Raw genomic sequence first — 10,251 nt, forward strand, 5'->3', positions numbered from 1 at the left:
AAATCATTGACTTTGGTGCTGTCAAGAGAAGATTCATAATTGTTATCACACAATGCCTACTGCACCATATCATTTCTACAATTTATATTGAGCAATATAAGCCATAGAAACTAGAAAACAAGCAAACTATGCATTGAAAACACAATCTGCCAGAAACAGAACAGTCTTTAATGATCTAAACAACAACCATACTTACGCTACTCCAAAAATTCTGAAAAATTAGGACAACCTATTCAATTTGTATATCAATCTTGTGTAAAAAATGAAGATCAAAATCACGCTTCTGTGATTTTTTAAAATTCTGGCAATGAGCGCAAAAGTTTCTGTTTTTTCAGCAAGATCAAATCAACGGTCACCGTAAGCCATCCCAAAGGTCTTACTTGGCACTTTATTGAAACAAAAGCTATAAAACATGATTAATACATTAGCTTAATGATTTTAACACACAAAAACAGTAAGGATAAATATTGGGTTGTCTCCCAACAAGCGCTTTTCTCTAATGCCTTTTTAGCTAGGCATGTTATTATAATGATACTCTTCCAAGCCCAATTTCGATGATAGTATTATTCATACTCCAAAATATATAAGTGAAGTTCATGGAGCATTCTACAATTAATATAGATTGAAAAATATCCAAACTCAAAATATATAAGTGAAGCACAAGAAGCATTCTATAAATTCATACTCAAAAGATCTAAGTGAAGCACACAGAGCATTCTATAAAGTCAGACTCAAAAGATTTAAGTGAAGCACAAAGAGCATTCTATAAAGTAATACTCTAAATATTTAAGTGAAGCGCATGAAGCATTCTATAAATCAATGAAGGGCTATCTCATACTATCATGGTGCATAAAGAAAAAGAAAAACACAAAGGACACATATCATGTGAACAAAACAAAACTGAGGTATACCGATAATTGTTGAAGAAGAAAGATAGGATGCCAACCGGGGCATACCCAAGCTTAGATGCTTGAGTATCCTTGAAATATTTACTTGGGGTGCTTGGGCATCCCCAATCTTGAACTATTGCCTCTCCTTATTCTTCTCATATTGGTAACTCCTCGTTCTTCGAACAATTCATCCACACAAAACTTAACAAAAACTTTGTGAGATCCGTTAGTATAATAAAATAAATCACTACCTTTAGGTATTGTTGTAAACTCATTCCAATTTCATATTAGCATTATATCTACTGTATTCCAACTTCACCATGGTTTATACCCCCCGATACTACCCATAGATTCATCAAAATAAGTGAACAATAGTAGAAAACAGAATCTGTCAAAAACAAGACAATCTGTAGTAATCTGGAAACTTCGTATACTTCTCTAACTCCAAAATTTCTAAAAAATTAGGACAATCTAAAAAATTTGTATATAAGTATAGTGCAGAAAGTTTCATAAGCTTTTGACATTCTAGTAAAAAATGTAAAATTCACGCACTATAGCCAAAGTTTCTGTTTTTGCACCGAACATAGCAAACAAGCAATCTAGACATCCTAAAACCAAAACTTGGCACATTATTTTTATAATAAAATTGATATATACAAGGGGGTAATTATTTTTGAGAAAATTCCATGGAAAATTATACATTGTTTCCATGAGCATGAACACAAGTGTTCAAGGTCGACCCTCACTTCTCGAATGCATAACCTTCCAATCACTTCTCTTTTTAAAAAGTTTTTAGGCAAAAGAGGCAAGTAATTTTTTTGTATTTTCATCATTTTAAAAAAAAATATGTTTCACCCATAACTAAAGAAAACAAAAACAAAAGGGAAAACAAAATCTACTTAGTGAAGAAAGCAAACAAGCACACGCGAGAATATGAACCCCGCGTTATTGCCCCTGGCAACAGCATCAGAAAAGAGCTTGATAATCCCCAAGTGCAAGGAATCATCGTAGCAATTTCCAAAGGTGGAAGTGATAAGTATGGAGTGTCGAACTCACAAGGAGCTAAAGGTAAGATCAATATTCTCTCAAGTCCTATCTGTCACTGATACGACTCTACATACAATGAACGATTGATTCCTTCTAGAAACGAGAAATAAAACTATGTTGTGGGTATGAAGAGGATAACTTTGCATGATATCAGAGAACTAAAATATAAAAGTAGGTTTTGTTATCATAAATTTAGAATATATTACCATATATTATAAATAGCGAGTGTGGATAATGATGGGTCAGTGTGTGGAATTAGCCTAGGCAATTGTTAACAAGATCGGTAATCATTATTGCAATTCCATATGAGGGAGAGGCATAAGCTAACATACTTTCTCTTCTTGGATCATATGCACTTATGATTGGAATTCTAGCAAGCATCCGCAACTACTAAAGATCATTAAGGTAAAACCCAACCATTGCATTAAAGCATCAAGTCCCCTTTATCCCATATGCAACAACCCCCTTACTCGGGTTTAAGCTTCTGTCACTCTACCAACCCTCTATAAGCGAATCATGAACGTATTTCAACACCCTACAACGGGAATCGTTCACGTGTGCGCGACACGGAATGCACCATAAGACAACACAAAAATAAAACATACAACTCAAACCAATCTAGATCATCAATCGACCCAAAGGACAAAAGAAATCTACTCAAAACATCATATGATGGCAACACATCATTGGATTATAATATGTGGCATAAAGCACCATGTTCATGTAGGGGATTACAGCGAGGTGCGGGAGAGTGGACCGCATAAAAGAGATGAGGATGGTGATGAAGACGGTGATGCTAAAGAAGACAATCACCGTGATGATGGTTCCCTCGATGGCACTCTGGCGCCACCGAGAGAGAGGGGGAGAGGTTTTCCCCCTTGTGCTTCCTCCTTCATGGCCTCCCCTAGATGGGAAAGGTTCTTACTCTGGTCCTTGGCCTCCGTGGTGATGATGGCCCCCTCCGGGATCCTCCTCCATGGCCTCCGGTGATGATGGCCCCCTCCGGCAGGGTGCCAGAGAGGGCCTAGATTGGTTTTTCGTGGCTATAGAGACTTTTGGCGGCAGAAATCCCGATCTAGGTTTATATCTGGGCGTTTCTATATTTATAGGAATTTTTGGCCTCGAGAAAAAGTCAGGGGGGTCCACAATTCAACGACAAGATAGGGGGGCGCACCCTGGGGGGGGGGACGGCACCCTCCATCCTTGTGGATGACTCGGGACTCTTCTGGCCCAACTCTTTTGCTTCGGGGGCTTCTTCTGGTCCGTAAAAATCACCATAAAGTTTCAGATCATTTGGGCTCCGTCTGATATTCCTTTTCTGTAAAACTCAAAAACAAGGAAAAAAACAGACACTGGCACTGGGCTCTAGGTTAATAGGTTAGTCCCAAAAATAATATAAAATAGCATGTAAATGCATATAAAACATCGAAGATGGATAATATAATAGCGTGAATACTTCATAAATTATAGATACGTTGGAGACGTATCAGCATTCCCAAGCTTAATTTCTGCTCGTCCTCGAGTAGGTAAATGATAAATGAAATTATTTATGAAGTGTGAATGCTAGCAAGTGCACAAGTTTGATCAATGATAATTTCAATCACTTTTTCTAGCACCGTTATTTATCATAACCGTAGCTCATATAATAAAGCTTCTCATGATCAAGTAACAAGCTACTCACATGTTAAAGCATAGACCATAAACTTTCTTGAAAACTAACAAACTATGTTCTCAGCCATCAAACAATTGCAATTCATCTTATTTTCAGGAAGGGTCTATGTAAGAGATTTAATTTAGCAAATCCCACATACTCAACTATCATATAGTCTTCCTTGATTGCTACCACTCAAACCATATTTTTAGAACAAATAGCATCCATTGAACACAGTGAAAGATATGGGCTTAATGTTTCGCCTCCCAACTTTTTTATCCTATAGATAATTATCGACAATAATAATTAATGATCAAATATATTTGAATGTCCATATATGCTTAGATCTTTCCCCGCCACATGATGCTTGCCAACTGAAGAGTAGGTTGGAATGAGAAGGAATACTACTGACTCTTGCATAAAAGTAAAAGATAGGCCCTTCGCAGAGGGAAGTAGGGATTTGTAGAGGTGTCAGAGCTCGAAGCTTTTAAAACAGAGACAAAAATTATTTTTAAAGGTATGCTTGGATGAAGAATCACTGTAAAGTTTCATCTCATTTGGACTCCGTTTGATATTCCTTTTTCTGTAAAACTCAAAAATAAGGAAAAAATAGAACTAGCACTGGGCTCTAGGTTAATAGGTTAGTCCCAAAAATAATATAAAATATCATGTAAATGCATATAATACATCCAAGATGGATAATATAATAGCATGAATACTTCATAAATTATAGATACGGTGGAAACGTATCAGGGAACCAACTAGTGCCGCTGAGGATGCCATCTCTGTCATCTTGCCTTGGCAACGTTGAGTTATCTGAAGCCCGAAAGAGTTGATCATCAACGTCTATGTTTCGAGGACAATTTTTTTCAAGTGATTGCGTTGAGCGATAAACCGGATGATGCCTTGGGACGGAGAAGGGCCAGATTAGGATCTTCTTGAGTCCACAGATTGCATGCAATGCAGCCTGATTTGGTCAAACTTTTAGCCAAAGAGACATTTGGACCGTGCGAAGAGTCGTGGTCAACTAGAATATTGGCTACAACGTTCCATTGACTTTATACATTGAATGCAATCAATTGAACTGACTACACCCAGATGTCATCTTGATGGCTGCACGTGACAGGCAAAATTTAGCTTTTGATGATGCGGTTGGTGGCTACACATTAGATGATTCCTTATTGGTTTGTACAGAGGGATTTGATTTACCACTAAGATGTGGTTGCTGGGCCAAGTGGTTTGCCTCCACTGCCTATTTAAAAGTGCACCATCGGAAGGAGAGGTTCACTCTGTCCCATTGCTTCTTTCTCATCTTGCACCATTGCCCATATCGAGCAAGTGCTCCATTAGACACGTTACATCTCGGCTCTCCCCACAACCATGTCTCAAACCAAGAGGAAGAGTATTGCCAATGCTAGCCCTTCCAACGTCATTGTCCCCCTTCTGAGTGGGTGGATAAAAGGAGATTGGCTGCCACCCATTGTGGATGAGGCGATGTAGAACAAATACATCAGGGTGGGACTCGCCCCATCACAGGATCGAATCCCTGGCGGACGGTGGTGGGCATGCTAGCGCCTTCCCCGCTCGTGGGTGAGTTTTTCTCATCTTAGCTCATGCCACATGAAGCTTACTTTGCCCCTGCATGACTTCATGTGAGGGCTACTTTTCTTCTACAACTTGCAATTCCACCATCTCTAACCCAACAACATTCTACATGTTGCTTGCTTCATCACACTATGCGAGTGCTTCCTAGGTACCGATCCGCTTTCGGGACTTTGGAAGTGTCACATCTCAGTGAAGCTCCGAGGATAAGGTGAACACATGATAGTTTGTAGGGGAGTTATTATTTGACCCTCTTCACCCTACAACTATTTTGATCTGAATACTTGGGGAGAGGAGTGGTTCTATCTCCTGATCGAACGTGCGCCTAGTGGTCAAGAAGATCTTCCCAGTGTGTTGTTGTGCCACCACTGACGACTGTCAGTTGGAATGCCAAGCCTTCCAAGGAGGAGAAGCGTGATCTCGACCAATTGCTTCAACGAATCGAATAGTTCAAGGATGTGAGTCTCAGTGGAGTGGATCTCATCAAGACCTAGTTGAGATGGCGCATCTTGCCACTTCATGCAAGGGCACATCCTATCAATTCAGGCACTTTCGACTGCACCGGGATCACTGCTAGGAATATATCGAATGAATACTTCATGAAGGTATTGTAAACCTTGACTCTGGAAGATGAAGAAGTGAGCTAGGTGTCATGTAGTTCCTTGCAGTGTTGACCATCCCCGGCCTCGTGTAAGTGCTTTGGTCATCTAAGTGAGATTTCCTTTGCTTTCATATTGCTCTTGTGCGACTGATCCAACCTTGAATTTTGATTATGACTAAAACCTTCTTGCCTTATAGGTCAATACCACTACTCCCCGAAACGACCAAGTCGACGAGAAGTTTTTGAAAGAGGAGGTGGCAGCTACTAAGGGTTCTAACACCTGAAAGAAGGAAACCGTTAGGGTACCGAGTCGATCCCAAGCAATCATGGCATGGGAGGATGATATTCCGCTAACCCGTCGCTCAAGAATATCGCTCTCGAAGTGGAAGCATCATGATGAAGCCTTGGTGCTGGGGCTATGGAGGCAGTGCCAAGGCTAGTTTTGCAAGTGGCGGAACCCAAGAACTTATGCATAGCGCCTAGACATTCGATGACACGAGCCATGACTTTGACTGCCTGGTCGTTTGCTATCGCGACGAGTGCCCCAAGTTGTGTATGGCTTTTGTCCAGTTATGGTCATTTCACAAACAACCAAGGAGTGGCCGAAGGAAGGTCACCGTCATCGTCAGGTATGTCATTGTATTTGTTTCTTGTGTTTGTGTTCAAGTAGTTAGCAGCCAGTGTTTGGCTGACTAATTCATGTAGTAGGCTGACACTGCTAGGTTCCAAGGAATCTGACCAGCTTGAGAAGGTGGTGAAGCTGACTGCAGTGTAGCTGACTAGTCAGGCCCCTAGCATCTTAGGGATTCCTAAAGTGTCGAGGGTCCATATGCCTATCACGGCAGTCCTGCAGACAACAGAGAGTTTGCCTTTGCCTGTCCCACCATTGGAGCAGAAACACAATTAGGTATGTCCATGCCTTTTGTTTCTTATGTCATTTTGGTGTAGGTGAAAATTTTATTCGGGTGGAGGTTATTTGCTCGATCTTCACCCGCAAGTGATGCATTAGTGAGAGATCGCCCTACCAGACATCCACCAAAGAGAGATTGGCTATTGTCGGGGAGTTCATGAAGAAAATCGATCGTCGATGTAGGAGGCTCGATCTCATACTTGCTCTAGAATGGCTCTGATCGACTCAAGAGGAAGGGAGGGATCGAGCCTTAACGACAGCCAGTTAGTTTGTTGACAATCATGTTGCCTTGGAATGCCGCATCCACTTGCCATCTTGCATCATCGCAGCAATGGCATGTTTTGATCATAAGCTTGTTAGGTCTTCGGCTGAATTCATTTGTTATGCTTGTTCTTTTATGTGTTAATGGCAGGAGTTCAAATGTTGAGGAATGTGTACTATTAAAGCAAGGCCCAACTGCTCTTCAAGAAGGGGTGTTGCCTGTCATGATAACGGTAGAGGCAAAAGAATGGTCCAAAGACCAATGCTGAGAACCAAGATCATGGACATAATGACATGGAACATGAGTTTCACTCGGGAATGAAGCTTATGAACAAAAGGTGTCAAAAAAAAAAACCTTTTAGTGTTTTCATTCCTATAGAAAGTATTTTCAGGAATGCTATGCACACGAGACCGTCCAGACGAATTTTACACCACAATCAATCAGTTCTGTCCATTGCATTGCAACGGACAGCAGCACATCACTAGTTGCCAATCGTTCAATGGTCGTGCACGGTCTGCACAGCAGTTTTGGATAATAATATTGAATTGTATGTTGGAAAGTGCTCTTTTATTCCCCAGGGCTGTAGTAGATTTACTTTTGCTCGTGTTGGGTGGCTAGTGGGGTAGGACAGCAGCTGTTAGACTCTCATTATAACCCCTTTGCACTTGGATGCTTTTTCTTCTTCTTCTGTTTATATTCCGTTATCTCTTGACAGTGGAACCCGGTCCATTTTTGGGATAAAATGAGACCGCGTACTTAGTTTGTTCAGCTCCATCGTCTTCTTAGACCGATGGATCTGGAGGGGGTCTGTGAGATTGGAAGCCGCCGGGAAACAACGGCCCAGGATTCGTCAGTAGCAGCGGTACTTTGGACGTGGAGTTTCTGCACCCGAGCTCAAATGAGCTCGGATGAACAGTAAAACCGAAAAAAAATCGAGAAAAATTCAAAAAATTTCAATTTTTTTTTGATAGAAACATTGACAAAAGTTTTAAGTGCTTGCAAAAATTCGTCATGAAATCACATTTCTAGAAGGCGTGGCAAAAAAAACAAAATCGGTACTCTGAAAATGCTACTTTCTAAAGCATTTTGGAGGCTGAATTTGTTTTTTTTGCCACGCCTTACATGAATGTGATTTCATGATGAATTTTTGCAAGCACTTAGAACTTTTGTCAATGTTTATTTGAGAATTTTTTTGGAAATTTTTGAATTTTTTTATTTTTTTCGATTTTACTGTTCACCGAGCTCAAATGAGCTCGGGAGCAGAAAGGCACTTTCGCCGTACTTTCCTCTTTCTTTTTTGAAGATGGTAGCAGACGTAGTGGAGGGAGACAAGATCTGCTAAGTGAAAAGAGCATATCTGAGGGAGGGAGGAACTGCACTTTTATAAGCGAAAATATTCAGAAGTCTTTATTGAAGTCCCGACTACCTACTGATGTCGCGAACGACGAAGACACACCAAAATGATTTGGGTTGCCTACAATTCCAGAGCTTGTATAGATGCAATTGCAGGTGTTGACAAAAGCACCTCCAACAACTCTACGGATGTGCCTCCGGATATGCATTTCATATATGACGGCGAGAGAATTTCCGCGTAAGTAATTATTTTGTGATGTACTAGCCTTTAGCAGCCCGGGGGTTGCTATGACCACACGTGCTTTTTCTTACGAAAATGATTCAGATTTATTATCAAAGTTTATTAAAAATACAAAGCACCTCAGACATATTAAAAATTACTTCAAGATTTTGAGAGCATCTCTAGCGGACCCCTAAAAGGGACGACTCCATATAATTCTGGCGAGTATATGGTTCTACCCTTTTTCTGGTCAGAATAGACACCGTATCTCGGGCCCGGCCCGGAAAAAGTCCATTTCCACCGCTATATATGTGGTTATACCGCTTGGATACGGGTCAAACCCTATCCACCTCCGCCGCCGCTCCGCCGCGATTCCCCTCCTCCTCCGGCCCAATTTCTTACCGCCGGCGAGCCTAAAAAAGGCCTAGCGACCCATGGATGGCTACGGAAGCGGTGGGGATGACGCGAAGCGCCGTCGCCGTAGATCCCACGCCACATGCAAGCGCGCGGGGGGGGGGGGGGCGGAGGTGGCTCAACCACGGGAGCCGGCCGCTTGCGGCGTTCGAACGCCGCGAGCTCGACGAGTACGAGCGCGAGCTTGCGGTCCGCCGCCACGCCTTCTCCGGCTCCTCTGCCGCGCGGAGCTCGTCCGCGGGCGCCTCGAGCTCGCGGCTCACTCTGGTCAATGGAGAGTTGTAGGAGCTCGGGTCGCTCGCCGTCAAGCTTGAGGCCCACGCGCCATCGCGTCGAGGAGTAATCGGCCCCGAGGTCTACCTCCCCCGGGGCAGGAGGAGTACCTAGAGTGCGCCATCATAGAGCGCTCGGTGAGGGAGGAGGCCGACGCGCGTCGCTGCGAGCTCGAGCACGAGCAAATCTTCCTCGAGACAGGTGTCGCGGCGTCGCATGCGCACACGTCCATGGAGGCGGACTTGCGCGGCACGCAGGCCGAGCACGCCAAGGTCTGGATCGACCTCGACTCCGATGAGGATTGAGCTCCTCCAGCTCCTCCGCCGCGTCATCACCGTCGCGAGCTCGTCGATTTTGGTAGCGTAGGCTCGGGTACACTGGACGGCCCACAGATTCCCCCCTAGTAGTACAGTGTAGTATAATGATGAACTATGTATGATCAATGTAATATCATGATGAACTATGTATGATCAAGGTCGTTGCAAGTTTCTCCCGCGAATGCTTTTTTAGAATTTTATAGTTTCATATACAGGTCTAATCTGCAGTGCACAAATTCGTCCCGCAAATCAGATCTACAGTGAACTGTAAACAAGTTTTGCGGATCGACATTATACGGGGTCTACTAGAGATGCTCTAAGACCACTAAACAACCATTACCGTCGTCAGAACGATCCGCCTACACGCCGCTGTCGTCGCTCCTCGAAACAAAGAAATTATGACAGAATCAATCCTAAAAAGAAAAGAAAATTGTGACAAAGCCTGGGTTAGCACGGGCTCTTCTTGGAAGAATTTTTTTTGTCACAATCCACATTAAAGGCGTAGCAGATGTGGGCCAAATTGTCTGTTCCTAAAAATAAGGTGAAATTCAAATATAGAGGGTAAGGGCATCTCCAACAGCGACCCTGAAACCGCCCGCAACAGTCTGTACCGCACGGTACGGATGTGTTGTGCTATCCGACGCGGGCATGAATCGGTCCGTATGGCGGTGCGGGCGTATTTTCTCCCGCAAACCGGAGACAAACATACGT

The 10,251-nt window shown here is 42.8% G+C and overlaps 1 long non-coding RNA gene across 1 annotated transcript; it reads left to right on the plus strand.

Moving 5' to 3' along the window:
- Window positions 1-5,209: 5,209 nt before the first annotated feature.
- Window positions 5,210-7,442, plus strand: LOC123094597 (uncharacterized). The gene is made up of 3 exons (XR_006445878.1): window positions 5,210-5,880; window positions 5,989-6,698; window positions 7,114-7,442. It is a non-coding gene; the product is annotated as an uncharacterized lncRNA (long non-coding RNA).
- The last annotated feature ends 2,809 nt before the right edge of the window (window positions 7,443-10,251 follow it).

Source organism: Triticum aestivum, chromosome 4B (assembly GCF_018294505.1).
Source record: "Triticum aestivum cultivar Chinese Spring chromosome 4B, IWGSC CS RefSeq v2.1, whole genome shotgun sequence".
In the NCBI taxonomy this organism is placed as follows: domain Eukaryota; kingdom Viridiplantae; phylum Streptophyta; class Magnoliopsida; order Poales; family Poaceae; genus Triticum; species Triticum aestivum.